We start from the raw sequence: 25,984 nt of genomic DNA on the forward strand, positions 1-25,984 counted from the left end.
ATCATCTTGGTATGGTTTATGCAGCTGGGCTGTCTGTGAATTGTTTATTCTATAAACAATGAGTGGGTTTTCATTTCTGTAGTAAACATAAACTTTTTTATATTTTTCTTTAAAGACTCCTGGAGACATTGTGAATCAACTTTGTTAGGTCTTTTTATGTTCTTACATATTAGATGCTTTCCAGATGGCAAAGTTGTAATGTGTTTAGATTGGGAGAAATAATTTATTTGTCAGGACTGGCACAGAGTGATTTCAGTCTTGTAGGGATCAGCCTCCAGCCATGCTGATCTATGTGGTTTGTCAGGCATTAGACAAATATCTATTACAATGGAGAATAAATCATAGAATATGATAAGGTAAAGGTAAAGGTTCCCCCGCACATGCGTGCTAGTCGTTTCTGACTCTAGGGGCCGGTGCTCATCTCCGTTTCAAAGCCGAAGAGCCAGCGCTTGTCCGAGGACGAATCCATGGTCATGTGGCCGGCATGACTAGATGCCAAAGGCGCACGGTGTCACTGCGTGTTTTTTTAGTTTTGCCAGCTTCGCTCATTCCTAAGTGTACATCTCTTTCTGCTCTGCACCTTATCTTATCTTGTAACCATAGTGACTCCAGCCAATGTTTTGGTTTTAAACTGCTTTGTGCGCAGGCCTGAAAAAGTTCACAGTTTCAGTTTTACCTTTTCTCCTTCTGCCTGATGGAAGAATGTGGTCAGTCTAGGTCTTTTGTTTTCTCATTAAAAGTTTTACTATAGTTTACCTTGGTTTTCTTTTCTTTGATATTGACCATGCAAATGAACCACGGTCCATCCACCTCTGGTCGGACTGTTAATTGTTCCGCGACATTTGGTAGCAGAGGATGGTTTATTTTTATTTTCAAGATTTATTGATAGGCAATTAGGCAGTTAGTCCAGCACTGAGGAGGCTGTGATTCATTGCTGAAAATATGCCCAGGAAAAGCAGAAAGAAGAAGGCCTGTTATCTGTCTGCTAAGGAGGAGGCAGCCATTCCACAGAGAGATCTTCCTTCAAGTTTACAGACTCCATTGGCATCGGCTACACGTCTTGGAGAAGCAGCCTCTGAGCCAAGGTCAGTTTCACCATTTTCTGTTTTTACAGACTCTCAAGCTGATGCCCCAGTTGTAACCTCTGCTCATGGGGATCAGGCTGATTATGAGAGATTTGGTACTAGACCTATGGCTTCACTAGGGAAGGAGGTGAGCTATTATTCTCCAAGCACTGAGCAAACTGTGCATGAGAAGACTTTGCACAGTTATTATGAACAAATTGAAATTTTAGAGAAGGATCTGCTAAAGGCAAAGTTGTGTGCAGCATGGTATGAAAAGCATGGGAGAGCCTCTGCTGGCATTCAGTTTTCAGAATCGGCCATTTTGCCTCCCTCTTCACAAGCAAAGCCACACCCACAAGGGATCGCCATTTTGCCTTCTCCCTCAAAGACAGAGGCACGCCCACAGTGGAATCTTGTGTCAGACGAATGGGAGCCTGACTGTTTTCTGTTTCAAAGAATGCAGAATGCAGTTTCACAGATATCCCTTCAGCAGGCATCGCTTCAAGCTGCCACACCTCCTCATTCATTGAGAGCTTCAGCTAGAATGCCTATTAATACTGCTACTATTAAAGTTCCTGTCTCAGATGGAGCAAAGCAGCCTTCACCCCAAGTGCAGCCTCCACTGGTTTCTCAAATACAAAGGCCAGTGCTGACTGCAGGCCAACTTAATGTAGCAGCTCAAGCACCAGCAACACCTGCTGGCCAGGGTGGCACTGCAGCTCAAGTACAGCCACCCCCAGCACCAGTACCTGTAGCAGCTTCAATGCAACTGCCGCAGGCCCTGGCACAGGCGCCACAGGTGCCCCCTGCTGGTTATGTCCAGATGGCACAGCCTGCACAACCAGCGCCTCCTGCAGGCCAAGTCCCAATTGCACAACCTGCACAGCCAGTACCCCAATTGCATATTCCTCAACAGGCACCCTCTATTGTACCACTGGCTGGTGATTCAAAACTGAAGCGGTCAGGACAGAATTACAGGGCATGGGTCAGTGAAGTTGGACTTTTGCTTCGTAGAGAAGGTACCCATGTGATGGTGTTTAATCCTCCTGCCCAGCCATGGCCTCCTGACATATGGGACTTGAATAATAGAGCATGCACAACGTTATTAATGTCCATGGACACTGAATTGCAGCTCACATTTTCACAAGATGCAACTGCCCAACAAATTTGGGCTCAATTAGAGGCATGTTACCGGCCTACATCCATTGAGTCTACATGTTTGCTTTTGTCTGAGTTCCATGGTTCTAGATTAAAACCTGGTGAGCATAGTGGAGAACACTTAACTAAAATGAAAGGAATAAGAAAAGAACTGGGTGAAAAAGGCTATCCTATTGATGACTGTCAAATGATCAGCATTATCATTAACTCTTTGAATTATGAATGGAAAGATGCTATTTCTAAGATTAATCAAGTGCCTATTGCTCAACGCACAGTGGATCATGTATGCAGACTTTTAACCGAAGAAGAGGCACTTATGCAAGCCGCGCCACATTTAAGGGAACCACCTACATCGAAGGCTCCAGTGAGGCGTCCCTTCCGTGGAAGAGCCTACGTTCCAAGGATGCCAAGATGCTACATCTGCAATCGTGTGGGACATGCCACCCGGGATTGTTCCCAACGGTTTCCAGCGCCCGCCATGTACCAGCCCAGAGGAACAGATTCCAGAGGAGGCAGAGGTAGAGGCGGATGACAAGGTCATGGTCGTGGTCCCAGGTGTGATCCTCAAGCTCCACTTGCCACATTGGTTGTAACCAACGATCCACAGCCTCAACCAGAGTATGACAGACGCCTACTTTGGACTTTGGACAGCGGAGCAGCATTACATGTTACCTGCAGAAAAGAGCTTTACACAGAGATGCACGAGCCTGAACCTGGACTTCGTAAACTGTACTCTTTTTCAAATCATCCTGTTCAGGTCATGGGAAAAGGAACTGTTTATATTGAAGAGCTCGGTGCATTCATTCCCGATGTTTACTACGTTCCGTCTGCCAGTAGTAATTTGCTTAGTCAGAGTTACTTGTCTAGGGTGTCAAAATTCCAGGTACACCATCTCGAAAAAGCAAGTTATGTAGTTAAAGATGGAGATATTGTTGATGAAACCATGTTGATTGGTGGTGTTTATTATTTAAAACCAAAGTCTAAACCGAAAGAGCAGGCAAGTATACAAGCTCCAAAAAGGGAGAGCACAGGCCCAGTGAGAGATGTCCCAGAGAGAGATCCTGCTGCTACTTCAAAGGCTCCTAAAGCCAATAAAAGGACAAATAAGACACAGGTTGCTCGTAGCAAGCCTGAGGTTCCTAATAAAAATGCTAATGTTGAGAATTCACTAACAGGTAAACCTTTGCATTCCAGGTGTATCCATAAGTGGCATAGAAGATTGGGTCATGTCAGTTTCCGTGTTCTGAAGAAGATGCCACAGTTCGCAAGAGGTTTGGATCTAAAGGGGTGTAAGGTGTTCTTGGACTGTGCTGTCTGCAAGAAAGCCAAATCCAAAGCAGCAGCAATTCCAAAACGCGCTACACGCCTGTCAACACGCATTTTTGATTTGGTACACACCGACATAGTGGGTCCTTTTGCACCAACAATTGGTGGTAAAAGATATTTCTTGACAATTGTTGATAATTACTCTAGATATGGATATGTATTTCCTATGAGAGAAAAATCTGAGACCTTTCAGATCTTTAAAGACTTTGCCGATCTTGTCTATACCCAATTCGAAGTCAGCATCGCCAGAATTCAGAGTGATCGTGGTGCTGAATTCATGTCTCAGCGTTTCCAGGACTGGATGCGTAAGAGTGGGATACTACACCAGACCTCAGCTCCTTACACTCTGGCTCAAAATGGAGTGGCAGAACGCAGAAATGGAGTTCTGCAAACCATGATGCGTTGTCTCCTTGAAGATGCTAACCTCAGTCTTCCATACTGGGGTGAAGCTATCAAATATGCTAATCATATCATCAACCGCACTTGGAGTAGTGTGATAAATCAGACCCCTTATTTCATGTTATATGGGCACAAGCCTGACCTCTCACATCTCCATATTTTTGGTTCCTATGCTATGGTCAATATTCCTTTAGCCCAAAGAAAGAAAGGGGGTCCTGCAGCAAAAAGGATGAGATTTATGGGCATTGATGATAATTCAAAATGGAGCAAATACATTGACTCTCATCATGTCATAGTCATTTCACAATCTGCTATTTTTGAGGAAGATGCTGACTGGTCCAGGATTCATTCTAACGATCCTGGAGTTTATTTTCCTAGAGATGATGCTGCTGATGCCACGCAGCCTGATGACCAAGATGCACATGCGAATGTTCCTTCCATGAGTTCTTCTCAACCTACTGTTCCGTCTTCACAAGCCGCCAATGCCGCTGGCGATGAAGACGAGGACGAAACGGAAGAAGAATGGACAGTTGTTCCGAGACGTTCCAAGAGGACCACAAAGGGAATTCCTCCAAAACGGTATTCGTGGCAAGTAACCAAAGCACCTTTACCTTTGATTTGTAATGTTACACTTCCTCCTGAGACGTTCACACAAATCAAACATCTTCCTGAATCAGAGCAAGATAAATGGTTTGAGGCAATGCAGGCTGAAATGGACAGTCTAAAGAAACTTCATGTGTTTACGCCTGCAAGCCCTCCAGCAAACAAGAAAGTTATTGGCACTCGATGGGTCTACAGAATTAAAAAGAAGCCAAATGGTGAGTCGTTGTACAAGGCCAGACTTGTAGCCCAGGGTTTCGCTCAACGTTATCCTGAGGACTATACAAATACCTATTCACCCACAGTGCGGACGGAGAGTGTGAAAATCGCCTTAGCCACTGCATCTATCCTTGGTCTAGAAGTTTTCCAGTTTGATGTTGAAACAGCTTATCTACACGCTAATCTTGATGAAGAAATTTATGTCAAAGGTCCTCCAGGTTTCCGACAGCAAGAAGGGGATACTTGGTTTCTACACAAAAGTCTTTATGGTCTGAAACAGTCTGGTTTAATGTGGTACTTATGTCTTTCTGACAAACTAAATTCAATGGGCTTTATTAAGTCCGAAACAGATGAATGCGTGTTTACAAAAAGATCTGATAATAGGTATGAGATAATTCTTGTTTATGTTGATGATATTGTTTATATTGGTCCAAATAAGCAGATGAGTGAATGTTTTGCTAAAGCTTTACAACAGTTTTTCACATTGAGGTCTTTAGGACATATTAACACTTATTTAGGTGTTCAAGTTACCAAAACTCAGAAGGGGTTCAGTCTTACACAGGAAGATAAGATTGAACAACTATTGCATCATTGCAACATGAAGGATGCTAAACCTGTGAGTATACCCATGCAAACTGATTTTCACAACTTAACACATGAACCGAGTCCTGAGTTTGAGGATCAAACACTTTATCGCTCAGTCATTGGGTCACTCCTATATATTAGTAGTTGGACTAGACCTGACATTGCACTTAGTGTTAATCTCCTATCACGACATGTAGGAAAGGCAAAACAGTTTCATTGGACATGTGTTAAGAAATTATTGAGATATCTAAAACACACCAAAGACATGAAGTTGTTGTTAGAACCCACACATACTGACTATGCAGAGTTATGTTGTTATGCAGATTCAGATTGGGCAAGTGATAAGAAATCACGTAAAAGCACTTCAGGTTATATGATGTTTTTGAATGGATGTCCTGTTTACTGGCATGTGCGTAAACAGAATTTTATTTCTTGTTCTTCTACAGAAGCTGAGTATGCTTGTGTTTCAGATGCATGTAATTCTCTAACGTGGTTTGATGCTTTAGTCACAGATATCTGGACACCTCCGATTCGACCAATCACTGTGATGGAGGACAACGAATCTGTGGTCTATATATCTGAGAATCGCTTTACAGGTTCCAGGTCTAGACACATTGACATCCGTTACCAAAATATAAGACAAGCAGTTAAACAAGGTTTTGTCAAATTGCAGTATGTGTCTACACATGATCAAATTGCTGATATGCTGAACAAACCACTTCCTACAGCCCAACACGAGTATCTGCGCAAGAAGATGTGCCTTATCTGATTTTCTGCTTCGCTGACAAAAGAAGGGGATGTCACTGCGTGTTTTTTTAGTTTTGCCAGCTTCGCTCATTCCTAAGTGTACATCTCTTTCTGCTCTGCACCTTATCTTATCTTGTAACCATAGTGACTCCAGCCAATGTTTTGGTTTTAAACTGCTTTGTGCGCAGGCCTGAAAAAGTTCACAGTTTCAGTTTTACCTTTTCTCCTTCTGCCTGATGGAAGAATGTGGTCAGTCTAGGTCTTTTGTTTTCTCATTAAAAGTTTTACTATAGAATATGCCTTGGTTTTCTTTTCTTTGATATTGACCATGCAAATGAACCACGGTCCATCCACCTCTGGTCGGACTGTTAATTGTTCCGCGACACACGGAACGCTGTTACCTTCCCACCATAGTGGTCCCTATTTTTCTACTTGCATTTTTTACGTGCTTTCGAACTGCTAGGTTGGCAGAAGCTGGGACGAGTAACAGGCGCTCACTCTGTTACACGGCACTCGGGATTCGACCCGCCAAACTGCCGACCTTCTGATCAACAAGCTCAGCGTTCTAACCCACTGAGCCACCGTGTCCCTTTTTAGAATATGATACATCATCCAATTGATAGGTGGCATAGGACAAATGCGTGTTTACTTAGCATACCCATCTTACATCTCATATTTAGATCTCTTTGTAGGAAAAGCTTCTTGACATCCATTCTGGAACTCATCCAGAATGCTGAGAAACTGCCAAGGGACAATTTTAAATTTCACTACAGTAACCTTGTGTAGAGCATTCTTTTGTGAAACAGGAGTTATGAAATCACTTCCTGGCAAAACTCAAAAATCAGTCACAAAGCTATCTTTTTACCATCAAGAAACTGCTTAATCGTGAGCAATGTATCTTTTAAAAGTAAGAAAAATATAATCAGGACAAAGAAGGAAACTAGTGTAATTAGATTTTTCAATACATGTTTGCTTGGAAGCAAATTCAAATGTTTTCAGTAAATATATCAGTCAAATTATGCTTCCTGTTGCAGCCTTTAAGATTCCTTGCTTTAGCTGGCAGCCCTTTCATACATAGAATGTGGCCTTGATTGTTGCTTCTTTAAAAAAATAGCCACCCAGTTAATGTGACCTCTACACTAGTTATTCCTTTATCCTTCTTCTTACCCATATATCATTGGAAACTGAATTCTTACCTCAGGCACATTACAGGTGCATTTGGAATGTAATTAAAAAAATGGAATTATGACATCTTCTCACAGTTCTTCAGAGTGCTCAAAACATGTATTAGGAAAATCTGGCTTCTATTGCTTTATGTAACCAATTAGTTTCCTTGGCTATATCCTGTCCTAATTCTCCTTCTGAATTCTTTGTGCTGTTCTGACTTACTTTTCTAATGAAAATACTAATGCATTTTTGTGATGCCTGGGAAGAAAAATAAACTCATTCACCACTACCAACACAGGAACAAAGAAAACCAATGGATCTTACTTTTCAAGCATTGCATGTAGTATTGTTGTTAAAAAAAACCTGTAGGCTTTGTTTCTCTCAGTATGTCTATTTTTTTCAACCAGTTACATCATTTTTATACAGTCAGTCTTTAGAGTTAGCATAAACGACTGAACAAATTAAACAAATGAGATATATTCCAACAAATAATGTATTTAAGCTATATTAATGAAGCACTATATTAAGGCAAAATAAGCTGATATTGAACAATCATATTGTAAAAAAGCAGGCATGTGTGGCAGAATAATGATGAAACCATGAAAACCTAATCCATGATGAATTAAGATGACAGATGGGAGCATATGCCATGTGTGGAACTTGCAGCAGCAACTTTTAACTCAGTTGCACAGTGGTGGTGGAGTTTGGCCCGAAGCAGCAATTGCAGCATTTGGCTCAGCTGTTCAGTGGCATGGGGTATCAGCTGTTTAGTTGCAAAAGCACTGTGAAACTGAAGATGCAAGTAACAGAGGAGATCCAGAACTATAGCTAGAACATGAATTAGAACCAAAACCTGAATCAGTGATCCAGAACAGGGCCGTTGGGTGATACTCCTATTGTGCCATAATTGTATTTCACTGCTACTATCACTAGGAAATATGCCTTAATAGCAGCATTAAGTTTTGCACTGTTTGGGCTCCTCACCAGCTCTCAAAAACAACATTTGAATCAAGTCTGCACACTGATTAGCCAACTGCAAAGCTGTTTAAAGCATGTATTACTTTGCCTGGAGATTATTAATTGATCCTCATGGATTTTAGAAGACAAATGCAGAAGCTTATGGCACTGTTATTGGAAGTAACTGCTTTCAGGAGTTTGGGTATGGCTTTCCCATGATGTCCCATGTTGTAGAGGGGAAAAAAAGAGAGATAACGAAACAGTGGGATAGCTGCCTGATTTGGATCTTTTGAAACATACCAGTCCTGTCAAAGGCATGGAAGCAACCAGTGATCTGGTTGAAAGCTATATACAATTTTCTGCAAGCACACTAATTCCCATGTCTGAGTTTATACTGAAAATGCTCTGCTAAAAGAAGTGTACAAAGAAGGAGAATTTAAGATGCAATAGAATGGGCTGTATTTACTGTTCTGTTCCCCTGACTTTTGTTCCTTTAGGACAGCTAAGGTAGTTGAGTTTCATTGTTCCCTGAGTAGCTCATGAATATTTCAGTTCCAAATGGCTGAATGTTGTTTTTATTAGCCTATTTAAGTAGCTGAACCAGTATGTTTTTCTGCATGTGGCTGAGAAGGGGAATATTTGTGGTGTGAGGCAATAAACAAACAAAAAAAGGAATATATAGCGCGTGGCTCTATATAAATGTAACAAATGAATGCTTTTTAGAGTTCACACTATAGTGCATCACATCTCAGGCTCGACTTAATGCATCATTTATTTTAAAACCCTCTATTGCTAAAAAAATACACACTTCCTGAAATGGAAATTCTTTTGACTCTCTTTCTCTTCTGCAAAGATACCAGACTATGAATCAAGGCAACTGTGATACTGCTATCTAATTTCTTCACATTTTCTGAACATATTGGCATCTTCTTGTATTTTGATTCCTGTATATCTTAGCTGTACTAGAGAAAACTTTAGCATTAATTGTTTATATGGCTTTCATAGGATGGAATAATTTGTTTCTGCAGAAACTGGTTTCAGTCCAGTTTTATTAAGGCATGGAAAATTATCAGTTTGCTGGGATTAAACTTTATACGAGACACAATTGAAGACTGAGAAGTTGTAGAATAGATAACAGAAACTATATTGAATCCAGGTATGATGAGAAGATAGGGATGGTGCAGAGTGTACAAGGGCTAAGAAGTAATAATTCTGGAGGAAGAATGAATTGAAAATAACATTGAGAGAAATAATTAAAGGGAACTAATAAGAAAGATATTTCTATTAAAAAACAAAGAACATCAGTGTGATGTATTAATGTTAAAGTGTTAAAGTTATAAGTTCATGTTAACCATTGTGTGAGGTAAATAACCGTGACAGGAATACACACGGCAGCTTTTGACAGCTGTCAAAAGCTGCCGCCGGTGAATGCGCAGGCGCGGCAGCTGACAGCTCTCAGCTGTCAGCACGGCCACCTACCAAGCAAGCGCAGCCGCCATGAGGATGTCGAGCTGTCAAAGAACCGACGCAGCCGATTGGTTCAGCAGTAAAGGCGGGAGGAGGATGAATGGCTGATTGGTCTAGCCAGCCAGTGGCTGGCTATAAAAGAGCAGAAGCGGAGCAGATGATTGTCCGGTACCTCAATAAACAGTTAACTGCAGCCAGCTGTCTCTGAGTGCTCCTTGAGCTGAGTCACTTCACTGGCGACCAGGATGGGGTCTGCTTCTCCAAGCTGAAGTCACTCACCAAGGAAAAAGAAATTTCTGGCAGCCAGAGCAAGTCACAGCTGAAGTCACCGACACGGAAGTTATAACTTCTGCGGATGTGGCGAAGCAGAAACACGGACTGAGACAGCATGGCCAACCTCAGACGTGTCCGAGAGTTCGACATTCGTCACCCAGAGCGTTGGGAGTCGCATCTGGGGCAACTCGAAGGGTTCCTGCTGGTCAGTAAGATCACCGAGGACTGGTCCAAAGCGGCAGCCCTCCTGTATCTAAGCGGCCCGGCTGTTTACGACGTTGCCATCGGCCTCTTCAGCCCAGAGCCGGTAGCCGAAGTACCCTATGTGGAACTAATGGAGAAACTCAACAAGCATTTTATGCCAACGCGCTCCGAGCTATACTGGAGGGTACAATTTGCACGTTGGCGCCAGCTGCCTGATGAATCTGCAACTGATTTCATCCCAGGAGTCCGGCACGCCACCCGAAGCTGCCGATTTCCGGATTTAGAAGACCGGATCAGGGACCAAATAGTTATTGGGCTGAAAGATGAATGCCTCCAAAAGAAAATCATCATGAAACCTTCCTTAAACTTAGCGGAGGTCTCCAGGGAAGTTCTGGCATATGAAGACAGCCACCAAGGAGACCCCGCTCGGGCAGGGAAAGGACAACAAGGATTGGTGCATCAAGACGAAATAACCCAAAATGACAACGATGAACTCGAAGATCTGACCAATGTGGACGCAATTCAATGGCGATTCGAAAGACTCCAAACCCACCGCAATGACCGTGGGGAGAAGCCAAAACCCAAAAACAACAACTATCCAAGAACCTACCCCAAAGAACAGTGATCCACCTGTGCCAGCTGCAGAGAAAGCCATGCCAGAGCCTCCTGCAGATTCCACAATGCCAAATGCCATAACTGTGGGAAAACCGGGCACATCAGAACCATATGCCGGAGCCGGAACCTTGAGAATCTCCACGAACTTGAGGCAACCTCCCCAGGTACGAGACCCACAGTGGCCTCTAGCGAAAAGCCCCTGGGGTTCCTAGTGCAGGCTGTAGACAGGGACAGGGAAGCAAAAGGAGTCTACCAACTAAACCCCAAAGTTAAAATTAGAGCAAAACTACAAGGGGTCCCCTGTGACATGGAAGTGGATTCCGGCTCCTCGGTCTCCCTAATTTCCTTAAAAACTTTTAGGGAAATTTGCCAACAGAACCAGAGGCGTATTCCATTAGAACCCCCCCCCCCAGATACACCTGGCAGATTACAAAAAAAACCCCATCCAATTGAAGGGGAGGGCCAGATTGATAGTGGAATTCAAAATATTCCGAGGACCACTGAACGTGTTAGTAACGTAGGGAGACCGAACCAGCCTAATCAGCCTAGACTGATTCAAGGCCTTAGGCATTGCCATAACAGGAGTAAATACCACACAGGCCGCAAGCCTCGAAGCCGTCTGCAATCAATTTGCAGACGTCTTCGATGGGTCACTCGGGAAATACACCAGGGGCCCAATCTCCTTAAAACTCAACCCCGAGGTACTACCTATAAGGATCAGAGCCAGGAGAGTTCCGTTCGCTCTCAAAAAGAAAATTGAGGACGAACTGGAATGCCTGGTTAAATTAGGAGTCCTGGAACCTACTGACGGGGGAAGCTGGGAAACCCCAATTGTCACCCCGATTAAGCCTAATGGCCAAATTCTGCTCTGTGCTGACTATAAAGCTACCCTGAACCAAGCTTTAAACGCGCACGCTTACCCAGTCCCCGTGGTGAAAGATGTCCTCTCTTCCATCCGATCCGGCGCCATCTTTGCCAAGTTAGACTTGGGCAGGTGTATTTGCACCTTGTGGTAACCCAGGAAACCGCAGATGCGCAGACCATAGTCACTCAAGGCAGGGCTTTTAAAGTAAAGCGGCTACAATTTGGCATATCGGCAGCCCCAGGGATATTCCAAGAAATAATGGAAAAAACCTTGAAGGGAATTCCTGGGGTCTGCCCCTATTTCGACGATGTCCTCATCGCCGGTGAATCAGAACTGATCTTAGCAGAGAGACTGACAGCTGTTCTAAACAGAGTTAGAACAGCCGGTCTCAAACTACAAAAAGAAAAGTGTTCAATAGGAGTTCCCTCCACGGAATTCCTCGGGTATAGAATAGATGCCCAAGGGATCCATCCGACCAACTCCAAGATCAAGGCTATCAGAACAGCCCCCACACCCAAAAACAAACAGGAGTTACAAGCCTTCCTAGGGCTGTTGACTTCTACCATGCATTTTTACCCCATAAAGCAACTATAGCCGAACCCCTACATAGAGTGTTGGATAAGGGAAGCCCATGGATCTGGACGTCACAACATGATGCCAGCTTCCGAAATCTAAAAAACATCCTGTGTAACAGCTCCATGGTCACACTTTTCAAAGAAGATCTGCCCCTATGCATCACTTGCGATGCATCCCCATACAGAATAGGAGCAGTCCTTAGACACGTAATGGGGAACGGAATACAGAAGCCGATAGCATTTTATTCCAGAACCCTGACAAAGGCGGAAAGAAATTACGCCCAAATTGACATGGAGGCATTAGCAATTGTCGCCAGCATGAAGAAGTTTCATGATTATCTGTACAGCAGACAATTCACCATCTTCACCGACCACAAACCCCTCTTAGGCATATTCACATCGGACAAATTAACACCCCAAATCCTGTCACCCAGAATCTTAAGATGGTCGACCTTTTTATCAGCTTACACATATAAACTAGTTCACAAACGGGGGAAAGAATTGGGCCATGCAGATGGACTCAGTAGGCTCCCCTTGCTGACCAATGACCTTAACCCAGCTCCGGCAGGACAAATCCTAGCAATTTCAGAACTGCCAGAATGCCCCTTATCCGCTAGGGACATTGCCTCTGCCACAGCGAAAGAGAAAACCATTAGCAGAGTTCTGCAGTGGGTCACTGCCGGGTGGCCAGCTAAGTGCCCAGGGCTGGAGTTCCAGCCATACTTCGCTAGGAAACAAGAACTGTCATTCCACGTGGGGTGCATGCTTTGGGGCAACAGAGTAGTGGTTCCGGGTAAACACAGACCACAGACATTACGCACACTACACGAAGGACACCCAGGAGTGGTGAAAATGAAAGCCCTTGCTAGGAGCTATGTGTGGTGGCCAGGGATAGATAAAAACATCGAGGACCACGTGGCAGGATGCTACCCCTGCCAGTTAGCAAGACCAGCCCCACCTCAGGCCCCAGTCCATTAATGGGAGACAACCAGGAATCCATGGTCCTGGGTACACTTGGATTTTGCAGGGTCCTTTCAGGGACAAACTTTCCTTATAGCTATGGATAGCTTTTCCAGGTGGCTGGAAGTCATTCCAGTCAACAGCATCACTATGGCCGCCACAGTACAGGTGCTTAGGGGGCTTTTCGCCACACATGGCCTCCCTGATGTCTTGGTCTCAGATAATGGTCCCCAATTGATTTCTCATGAATTTCAGATATTCACCAGGGAGAACTCTATTAGGCATGTCACGTCGGCTCTGTTCCATCCCTCATCTAATGGTATGGCTGAGATTATGGTGAGATCTACAAAAGATGCCCTAAGGAAATTCATCAAAGGAAACTGGCACCAATGACTAGCTCAGTTCTTATTAGCCCAGCACGCCACCCCCTGCACAAGCACGGGAAAATCACCAGCAGAACTACGGTGAGGAAGATGACTGATCACTAGGCTGGACAGAATGCACCCTGACAGGACTAATGCCGACGCAGAGCAACCCCTTCCGCAATGATCCTTTATTAATGGACAAACCGTTTGGGCAAGGAACTATGCAGGGGGACTTAAGTGGGTGCAACGGGTTGTCATAGACCAAACAGGACCCTTGTCATATCTTATAGATACTGGCCGCAATGGGCACATCCAACGACACATTGACCAACTAAGAAAAAGGAACCCCCAAAACATAACGGAACTCGCAAACCCTGCAATAGGAGAAGAAGGGGCCCCACAAGAACTTGAACTAGAACTAACCAACCAGGCATTACCAGGGACTGCCCCCCAGCAACTACCAGAACAGGGGGAAGGGGAGCTGGGCGCAGAAACACCTCTACGTCACTCCAGGCGAACAAGGAGACCACCAGCCTACCTACAAGACTACGAATGGGCAGACAACAAACTACAACAGAGGGGTGGGGCAGAAAGGGGGAAAGGTAAGGGGTGTGATGTATTAATGTTAAAGTGTTAAAGTTATAAGTTCATGTTAACCATTGTGTGAGGTAAATAACCGTGACAGGAATACACGCGGCAGCTTTTTTATTTTTATTTTTTATTTTAATTCCATTTATATCCCGCCCTTCTCCAAAGACTCAGGGCAGCTTACAAGCTTAGCAGTCAAAAGCTGCCGCCGGCGAATGCGCAGGTGCGGCAGCTGACAGCTCTCAGCTGTCAGCATGGCCACCTACCACGCAAGTGCAGCCGCCACGAGGATGCCGAGCTGTCAAAGAACCGACGCAGCCGATTGGTTCAGCAGTTCAGGTGGGAGGAGGACGAATGGCTGATTGGTCTAGCCAGCCGGCGGCTGGCTATAAAAGAGCAGAAGCGGAGCAGATGATTGTCCGGTACCTCAATAAACAGTTAACTGCAGCCAACTGTCTCCGAGTGGTCCTTGAGCTGAGTCACTTCAATCATCAGGGATGAGAATAAAAAATACTAAATAAACTGTTTATGTAGAATGGGGATCCTCAACCCCCAGGCCGCAGACTGGCATCTGTCAGTAGCATACCAGAAACCAGGCTATGCAAACAGTTGCAGGCCCATTTGCACACATGTGTTATGCAAGCAGTGCATGAAACCACGCCCCATCTGATCCATGGAAAAATGTCTTTCCTTAGAGCCAGTCCCTGATGCCCAAAATGCATCTAGAAGGCAATGTGAAAATCAATTGGTGAACCAAATATAAAGCTTTAAAAGGGTTGAGCTAAGAGAAAAAAGGATCAATTAGAAAATAGAAATATGACTTGAACGGTGTATTTTTGGCAGAAAAGAGATTATATGACAGTATAAACCAGGAAAGCTAAGATAAATTAATTATGTGTGTATGTATGTGTCTATTTTTTAATGCCAGAGTTGTTTTGTTCTCATGTGCTATTCTTTCAGACAAAATTGCATCTGTATTACAAGTATTAAATAATACTATAAAATATATGGGAATGGTCATGCTAATTATATTTAACCTAATTCAATTTTAATTGCATTAAATCTAGTTTTATTTTTGTTGTGATCCTGCTTATCACTTTAGCTGGAAAAGGATTGCATACTTGTGAGTTAGTCATTGCTTCCTTGGCAGGGGCTGCAGTATTTCTTGGCACTCTAAGGTTATGATTTGACAGCCATAAAGTTATACCACAAAATCAAAATGGTATCATTTTTCAGGAGAGGTATGGATTAGGTCATATAGTTTCTTGCTTTAGAAGAAAGTACTTTTGATTTTACAAGCTTAAACAGATAGCCCTAAGGATGGGCTATAGTAGTAATGCTGTTGAATTATAAGCTTTCACGAAGTTTCTCAATCAATATAAGTCATTTGTACTAATGCAGGAGTAGGTAATCTAAGCTGTAGTACAATTTCTATTATTTTGGGGAGTGTGGCTGGTTTTGTATTAATAATTTTATAATATTAATTCTAAAGATATATGGCCTGATGAACTGAGTTCTTATCATTACTGATGATTTGAAATGACCTGTAATCCCAAAAAAATACCTTTACATGAGATAAATAAGGAATTTTATTCAAATTTATTTCATGGTCACCATATCATTGTGTACATCTGTGTCATGCAAAGATCAGATCCACAAATGAAGGTACAATTAAATTGATTCATTGCTAATCATGCCTATGCACAGAATGCTAATGGTTAGTACTTGCTTGGAGTTAGATAAGATTCAACAGAATTCAAAGCAAGTTAGACTTAGTTCAGTGTACTACATAGGATTCTAGGCTGATCACTCTTTTAACTCTTGTCCCAGATTCTGCCACCCCTTGTCCTACAATCTGTGAGTTTTCATGCCATAGCATTTAATTGTGAGAAGCCTGTTCAACTGAAATTTATTGATTTACATTGCGTATTTAAAAGGTGTATTCATTGTTTCTAGAATGCAAGGAAATCACTATTGATATTTGTTATTAACTAAAAACCTTAAATGTAATTTTAACAAATGAACATTTGTAACTACTATTAGGATATAATATTTCAAATAAAGGCATACTTTAAATCTTTCCTTTGTATATTATATTTCTATCTTTATGAAGGATTGTTATTGTAGTAATGCAAGGTCAAGTACCAAAAATATTTTATATAAAAGTTAGTGTTTAATGACAGTTCCATGACTCCTTTATGTCATGCAACCATCTTTAGTCCTGAGTAATGTATTTTAAATGTTGACCCTGGGTTGTAATAACTAGATAAAGTACAGAGAGGTAGGTGTGTTTTACAGGTAGTGATTCTCTAAGCAGAGTTGATGTTAGATTTTAGCAACACCAGGAATTGAAAATTCATAGGCAATGTTCCACAATTCAAAGAGAGACATGCTACATGAAAAGTTCCTCCTAGGTAAGCAAAATTTAATGAGTTCTTGATGGATTAGTTTGTTACCTATACTGACCCTGATCCTATCTGAATCAGAAAATTTAATTCACCTTTGCTTGCATTAAGAAAGGAGTATTCTAAAGGCAGGCATTTCAGACAGAAGGCTAAATAGAAAATATTCTCTTTGCAACATCTTTTCTTCCTATTTTTTATGCATAGTACATTGACCTGAGGGAGTTAGTGTATTTATCCACCAAGCATCAGCTATCTGGAAATGACAAATAATATTCACAGCATTTTTGTTGCAAAAGATGAATATCTTGCCATTTAAAAAAATTCCCGAATAAGCTAATTCTTTAGGAAAAGAGTCTTAAGACTTAAATGGAATGAGAGAGGAATGGTAGAGAGATTAAAAAGTACTAGTGGAATATTGTTACTGGCAATCAAATCAGATCTCTCTAAAGGGTGTCCACTCATGTGCATTGGAAGGAACATTGTTTTTTTCCTCATTTCCTTGGCTAGCACAAGCTGTAGCTTGCTGATTTGCAGATAATTAAGGATTGCATGATGAAAGCAACAGGCATATTATTTGATAGAAAGACTGAGATGAAGGTGCCAGCAAACTCTAGAAGATTCTGTAATTTGATGTGACTGCTGTCAGGAACACAGACTAGATGAAATTTGATCTACAAGCTACCACCGGAGTAGCTGCTAAAGTGAAAAATGTACATGCCTGGCTTAGATAGGTTTACTGAAATCTCTGATTGTATATATTCATACATTGCTCCAGGGCTAAGAAATACATCATTAACCTTCTGTATGCCAAAAATGACAATTTATATTTGATTGAGGGTGTAAGCTTATAATAGCTTTATCTATTTTCATAGTCAAGTTCTTTAAAAAGAAAAAAAATCCAGACAGAACATTGCTTTCTTTTCTACTTGAAAATTTTTAATTTATTAGTATTCTTCTCACAGTGAAAAGAATGAACATAACCGATAGCCATCTGGTGATAGAAATGATAACTTTGTGTGGAAGGTTTTTAGTTTCTGCAAAAAAAAAAGTCCTGGTTTTTATTGACTCAGTGTGCGTGTATCAAGGAACAATGTAATGGTATATATCATAACGTGTTTTTCTAAAAAAAAACATCAGCAAGGTGTAACCAACACATGGTGTGCTGCAGACTCTAATGCTGACAATTCTTCAGTAGCACTGATTTCCAAGGAAGTTCTTATCCCAAGAGATGTGTGAGGCAAACAAATAATGTGAGGCATGGTATGAATGTGGGAGAAACAAGGATGGTTTTAAGGCCAGAAAGGTAGATAGAGGTAAAGTGAAGGATATAGCTTTAAGTTAGTTGTAGCTTGATTTTTCTTCCCTACCTCATGCCTTAATTTCTCTGGTTTGCTATTTCTTTCACCTTTTCCATGCTTTGTATAATGGTGCTTGCTTTGAAAATGAAATTTCTGTGGCCCAATTTGAACCTTCCATTCTCATGTAACGTATCATGTAAAGTGTTAATACCATTTTATAATGCCTTGGTAAGAGCACACTTGCAATACTGTATCACGTTTTGGCTGCCACGATGTAAAAAAGATGTTGAGATTCTCAAAAGAGTACAGAGAAGAGCAACAAAGATGATTAGAGGACTGGAGGATAAAACATATGAATAATGGTTGCAGGAACTGGGTATGTCTAGTTTAGTGAAAAGAAGAACTAGGGGCGACATGATGGCAATGTTCAAATATCTAAGGGTCAACCACAAAGAAGAGGGGTCAACCTATTCTCCAAAGCATCTGAAGGCAGGACCAAAAGCAATAGATGGAAACTAACAAAGGAGAGAAGCAACCTAGAACTAACTAATGTAATGATATTACATTATTACTGGGGGAAAAAATCTAACTCAGAGACTTTATTTTACCACAACCAATTCTGCAATAAAAGATCATTTCAAATTTTTCAGCAGGATGGGAAACCTAGAAAGTTTCCCCAGAATAGTCTCTAATTCATAAAATTCAAATGAAGAAAACTGGGAATTGTTTTTCAATCTGTACTGTCTGCTTATTTTTTTAGTTACCTAAAACCATAGCAGATGGATAGGGCTTTAGGTCTGAAACAGAATGCTGTACAGAGTTTATAAGCAAAACTTCAAAGTTTAGTTTCTGGCATCATCAGTTAAAAATCACTATGATAATGGCTAAAAAGATCTTTCCTGTGGAGAGTTGTGCCAGTCAGAGTAATTGACTCCATTGGATTTAAATGGATTAAACAATTTGGCTACACTTATGTTAGAATACTCTGTTCTTTACTAAAACTGTCTGTGAAGCAAGTTCTATATGTGAAAACAGGTAAATAAATACCAGGAATTGACCTAAAGAAAAGGATAGCTTGCTTTGATAATTTTGAAAAGTTTATTTATTTATTTATTTTACAAATAAATAATCATCCTTAAATGCAAATCTAAGAGTATTTATATTCTAATCACTATCTCTTCAGTAATATTCTTAATCTGTGTAACTTCAGATATCTGTCTGTAGTTAAACAGAATTTAAGAATTCTTCTATTATCCACTTTTACAAAATCATTTTAATTATTTTTTAATAGTTTTGTGATTCTACTTTTGAGAAGTGATGTGGTCCTTTAGAAGAAATTACTTTGAAATTAAGGGCTGTGCCAGAAATTCTTTTAAACTATCTGTGGATTTTTTTTAAAAAAATGCACATCCTATAGATTTACAAAAGGATAACCTTAAAACAGTTATGCAGTGCTGCAGCACATAACCTTTTCTGAAGTGCTAAACTTCTTTTCAACATTTAAGCATGCAGAAACTATGAAATGATATACCTGAAGGGGATATTTAAGTGACTGCACCTAATTCTCTACTTGACATGGGAACCTAAATTAAAGTATCCCTGACCGATGTCCATCTGTGCTTGAACTTATCCAGGGAAGTGGAGCTCACAACCTCCTTTAGTAATCCAATCCAGTATGTGTGTGTATAAACAAATATGATATATCTCCCAAAATTGTCCATCTTGCTCAAATCTTTGAAGTTAGTTTGACAAAATATAATTCAAATGTCGATAATCAATACACATACAGTAACTGCTGTAAGAACCAGGTTTCTTTTCTCAAATCTTGCACAATATTTTTTTGTCCAATTCCCATTAAAAAGGTCAAGACTAAAGATTGATAACCTGGGAATAAGTCAACTGAAATGGACTGGTATGGTCATTTTGGATCTGATGAGCACCAGTTCTTCTACTGTAGACAAGAAAATCATAGAAGAATAGCAGTTCATGAACGTCTCACAAAATACTGACTTACTGTAAATTAAGTAAAGCATTCAAAATCTACACTTGGTTTTAGCTTAAAAGCTGAGATATATCATCAAAATTACAGATTATCTTAACAATATTGCATGAATAAATGTTCAAGATCACATATTTAATATGTTTGTTAAAAAGGAGCTTTTAAAATTTCATTAAAACAAAGCAATGAAAATATTACAGTTTGTAAAAAGCAAGTTGAAAATGTTGTCTACTCACAATGTTGAAAATGAATGAGGAAATACAAAAGCAAAAGACAATGGTACAGAGGGAAAAAAACTTTGATTTTGAAATCCATATTCTATAGACGACAAAGATATATATCTTAATAATCAATATAAAGAAACTGAAAACAACAATTGAATGGGAAGGACAAGGCATTTATTAAATAAAGTTAGACAAATCAAGACAAACTTTTATGTAAAGATAAACTTGGTAAAACATAAAAATCATAAAAATCTAATGGAGGATTTGTATATGAAGAACTATTTAAAAGTCTTCCAAATTACTGATAATTTGGAATTAATAATTTGGGATAATTACTAAAGTAGGAAGCTCTTCTTTTGTAAAAAGCATATACAGGAGGATCTGTACTATGTAGTTATTGCAATATTCAAGACAGAATATGACTTAAGGTTGTATTTATTTATAATGTAATGTAATGCTTTACAATATTACACATACTATTTAACAACAATATAAAATCACTGACAATATTACATTCAGATGTGGGACCACCTGCTACTGGGATGCATCTCCTTGAATACCTCTTTCAATTTCTTCAAGCTGTAAAGCACAAGTGTCAAATTCACTGTGTCACGTGACATGTCGTGATGTATCATGGCTTTTTTCCCACATTGCTGGAGCTGGGGTGGGTGCAGCCTCCGCATGATGCAACTGGCCCATGGGCCAGCAGTTTGACACCCCTACTATAAAGAATTGGATATGGAAAAACAAGCTGAAGATCAGTTTTGTTGAATCCATGGCTTTATTGCAATTAATAAAACTTTCTTTCAGTTCAATTCAAGCAAAATTATTAAGCTTAACATATCAATTTACGCTAGAACTGAAAATTCTGAGATACAGAATAACTAACTCACTTCTGTCTAAACATATGCATATTTATACCTCAGATAATTTATAAAAGAATATCAGGATATTCATTTAAACATTATATTGTTATTGCTTAATCAAGAATCCAATTGAAATATTAGTCATTTACAAGGCTTTTCAGTTTTTTCAGTATTCAGCATTGTATTTTAATGCTACTGATACACATAACTGACACATGGTAACACAGCAGTGCTCAAATTACTTCAGGGAAATTCACATACAGTATGCTTACTTTGTTAGACTCAAGAAAATGTAGGCAGATGATAAATGAAGACAGATGAAAGCTATTTTTCTACTTTTCTTCCTGTTTAGATTATTATTTTTAACATGATGCTGATGTGTAGAAGGTGAAGAAGAATAATCTATTATACCGGTAATTATTTTTGAGAAATTTGACGTGGTGGGAGAAAGTTGGAGTGAATCTTGGCTAGAATGTTTGGCAGCCAGGCAGTTTGTGGGGCATCATCTTGGTTATTGGAGAAGAGATATTGTCTGAATGGAGTTTTGCTTTGTTCTCATTAAACAGTGGCCAGGATCAGGAAAATGATCCTGAGTTGGCTAGAATGCTACTGGAGGAAGAAAAAGGTTGAAGATAAAGATACAACCCTTTAGTAGGCTTACCTTGTGGCAATAAGAGTAGAAAAGTATTCTTACTTCTCTGCTATTATTACGGCTAGCTGATGGCCTTGTGTTGGATGATTAGGGCCTTTCTGGGTAAGCAGAGGAAGCAGGTGAGTCCTTGTAAAATAGTCATAGGACTATTCTAAGCATCTGCCAGACAAAGTTTGCAGAAACTGTGGAACATTTTCTTCCTTAAAGTGAAGTTGGCCTCAATTCTTCTGCCCTTCCAAAAGTCACTTAAGACCTGGTTATGCCAGTAGACCTGGGGCCCACAGAGCATCGGTGAAGTAGTGAACAAGCCGGCCTGGTCTGATGGGTTTGGGTTTTAATTATTGTTTTTAAGTAATTTATTTATTGTATTTGGGCACTATGGTTTAGTCTGTTTTTAATTTTTGTATTTTGGTATTTTGGTATTTATTGCCCTGTTCACCGCCCTGAGTCCTTCGGGAGAAGGGCGGTATACAAATTAAATTAAATAAATAAATAAATTAAATAAGTGATTATAAATGTCTCTTTGCAGCAGGGGGTAATTACACCAGCCTTAATAGTGACAGTGGTTTATCTCCTCCTCAAGAGGCTATCTTTGGAGCCTATTGTTTTGAATAGGGAAGAGGATGGTGAGTTCTCAACTTTAGAGGGCCTTAGATGAAGCAGATTATCTGGACCATTTTTAGTCAGGATTCAAGCTGGGATATAATACTAACATACTATTGATTCCACTTGTGGATTACCTTTGGAAAGCTCAGGGTGGTCAGTCATCCTGGCCCTTTTGAATCTTTCAATGGCTTTTCATAGCATCGACCATAGTATATTGCCAGACTGCCTATGGGGATTGGGAAGGGGGCACTATTTTGTATTTCTCCAAAGTGGTACCAGGATGGTCTAGCCCTGGCTCCTATTATTTAAGGGGTGCCTCAGGACTCTCACTCCTCCAATTAATATCTATATGAAACTGCTGGGAGAAATCATCTGCCAGCATAGGGTTTGCTGATTATACTTAATTATACATCTCCACCCCATGCTGGACAAGTGATGCTGTTCAGGTTCTAGTTCAGTGCCTGGAGGTTGTAAGAGCCTGGATAAGGAGAAACCAGTTGCAACTCAACCCTAGCAAGACAGAGTGGTTGTAATTTTTGGCCTCTTAAGCCCAGGATAGTTGACATCTCTGAATCTAATTCCCCCATACATATCTGGTACACAGTTTGGGAGTCCTCTTGGACTCATGGCTTCTGCAAAATAGCAGGTGGAAGCTGTAGCTGGGAGGGTCTTTACACAAATCTATCTTCTGCAGCAATTGTACCCATTTCTGGACTGTGAAGCCTCAATCATAGTCACCTATGTATTAATCACCTCCAGTCTGGATTATTGGTGTGTGTTCTATGAGGCTGCCCTTGAAGTCCATCCAGAATTTGCAATCTGTCCAGACTATAGCAGCACAGTCTATTTGGGTTGGCTCGTGGTTCACCTAAATAACATCACTGTTGTGTGAGCTGTACCGATTTCCAGTTGCTTTCCAAGTACAATACAAGATGTTGGTTCTAGGTAGCACAGGGCCAGGTAACTTGTGGTATCTCCTATCATTGAAGGCAACTGCCCATCCTGTTGCCATCTGATGGGACCTCAGAAGCATATCTTCTCAGTGGCCTCCCCAGTCCCTTGGAGCAGTCTCCCACTAGGGATTCAAGGGATCCCTACTCTTTGAGCTTTTGGGAGGGCTGTGAAGACCTCAGTCTTCCCCCAGGCATTGGCCTAGAATGAAGGGATTGACATCTAAGGATGTTTGGTCTGGCACTTGGGTGAAAGAATGTTTTAGCTATGCTTTATGTATTGTTGTGAGCCATCTAGAGCCATTATATGAGATATACAGACATAAAAGTCATGTAAACAAACAGCAATTTACTGTATGGAATCTAGATAGTAGTCTGTGAGGATCTAATGCATTTCCACAAACAACTTCAAATAAAAAATAAGGGTATTTTAAATGGGTGAATTAGCTTTAAGCACTTCTCTACGAAGAGCTAGATCTCAAACTGGAGTAATTAGACCTGTACATGAATTTACACCAAACTATCATATTGCTTTTCAAGTAGCCTGTATACCTACCTCTGTTTTAATCTGTATATACTTGACCAGAATTTGGTATTTCACATGAAATTAAAATACAAATGCTATAAGATCTTGCATAGCTCGAATCACAAGAGCTTCTAAAACTGCTGTGATGCTGCTCTTTTGATATTGTTCTTTCACACAGACTTAAAAGACATTGAAAAAATGGGAAAAGAAGACATAAAATATTCATGTTCTCTGTATTTAGATTATATTATGCATAATAGTTCAAGCAGTGCATATCAGCAAAATTCACAATGGCAGGGGTAATCTTAATGATAAATTGAGTAGTATTCAGAAGTAGAAAAATTTCTGTTTGCATTTCTCATCCATACTGCAGAATGGGGGGAAAAAGGCTGGGTGTCATATCAAGAATTGCCAAAATCAGTAAAAAATTGAATTTAGAATAGTCTCAGATTTTCTTTCTTTATGAATTATTTATTTGTTATGATAATTTTTCTTTGTGACTTGATTTCTGCCCTTCAAAGAGATGCCAGGTGATATATTTTATTTCATCACTAATGGTTCAGAGTATTTCACAATGTGATTAAATTGAGCGCCTATAATTTGAATGTAAAACCAACATTGTTTAAAAAGCACATGAAATGGGAAAATGTCATTCTTTCATATTTATTTCTATAGTAACAGATGACTCTGTTCAAAGCAAGCCAAGTCATGATCATAGATCACCTGTTGCTGTAGAAAGGATATTGAAGAAAGAAATGAGCTAGAGTTTCTGTTTCCTCCAGGTGACAGGAGCAGTTTTACTCTGCAAAAGTATTCTTATACCTCCCTCTGATATTGTAGAGGGCAAGTCATTAAGGCAGGCTGAGGAAAAAAGTTCTACAGTGCTTTAGGCAGGTAATATTGAAAATGTATTACCTGCTGTTACATGCTATGGAACTTTTCCCATATTGATTACTTTATTCACTGTGCCTTATCTGCAGGGCTCTGTGAAATATCACTGTCATATTGTGGCTTAGTTCTTGATATCCCAGGGCCAGGAGGGCGTTACATAAGAAGCTTCACTGGTCTGAATGAATCTGAACAAAGGATCTTAATGAAAAAGAAAACTTAGCAAGTATAATTGAGATAGCCAGGAACAGACTTGAAAAGTAAATATCGAGCAAGAAAGAATGCTGACCTATATGGACCCTAGATTCTAGAGGAATTATCCCAGTTTCTAAATAAAGTGCTGCATTCAAAACATGAGGCCATACTTGGAATAATAGCTAAGTGCTTCATAGGATGTTATTTGCTTTTTTCCTGTCAGAATGGGATCATAAGATCTCCAGGAGCGTGGCAAAATATCATTTAGCTGCTATTGTTTTACAAAATCTGATTTTAGGAGCTCAAAAATATACAAAATATACAATAACTTTTTAATGATTTCTCTGATACTGTACATTTTATGTTACATGTTATTTGTTGCTGATCACTTTACAATTGCCCTTACCCACAATTTTTTATTTTTTGCAAATGCCTCTAGTGTTTTTTGGGGAAAAAAAGATTCCAATAATACTAGCATTGTTGGAAATAAAGATGACGCGTGAAGCTAGTGTTTTTTGGGGAAAAAAAGATTCCAATAATACTAGCATTGTTGGAAATAAAGATGACGCGTGAAGCTGGCATATTATTTTGTAACATGTTTGCTTACCATTTTTTTTAATAAAGTGGGACATGGAGTTTGATGGGCACCAAAGATGTGTCTGCAGACAATTGTCATACACACCACACATACATTCATTTGATAGTTTAGAACCTGGTATATTAGTATTTTATCCATAATATAGTTTTATTATCTAATTTTAAATATTTATATTATAGTAATCTACTATTTATTGTGTTTAGCAGTCTGAATTATATTATTCAGCAGTCTGATTTAAACGTACTTTAATTTCACCCTTGCAACTTCTTGCAAAGAGTTTATAAAATTATGTCAGTGATGCAATAAAAGTACTACTCCTCCTCCTACTGCTGCTGCTGCTTTCAAACAGAAAAATACTTCTTTCCTTTTTTATAAATAATGTGGCAGGGTTTTGAACAACCCCAATGTGTTTCACTAGTACTTTCTTTAAAATGAAATTAAGCATTTTTATACAGTGCAAAGAAGCAAATCTCTTTAAAAATCTGAGTCATCATGTGTAAATCATGTTTTGGATCATGGGCCAGCTAATATATGTTGTCTCTTTGACCAAGAATATTCTGAACCTTTCTGAATAACAAACATGTCAGAATTCTTCTATGCAGTCTGTTTTTCTTTCTAATTCAGCATGTACTATTGACCTAGG

Source organism: Vipera ursinii, assembly GCF_947247035.1.
Source record: "Vipera ursinii genome assembly, chromosome: 7".
Taxonomy (NCBI): domain Eukaryota; kingdom Metazoa; phylum Chordata; class Lepidosauria; order Squamata; family Viperidae; genus Vipera; species Vipera ursinii.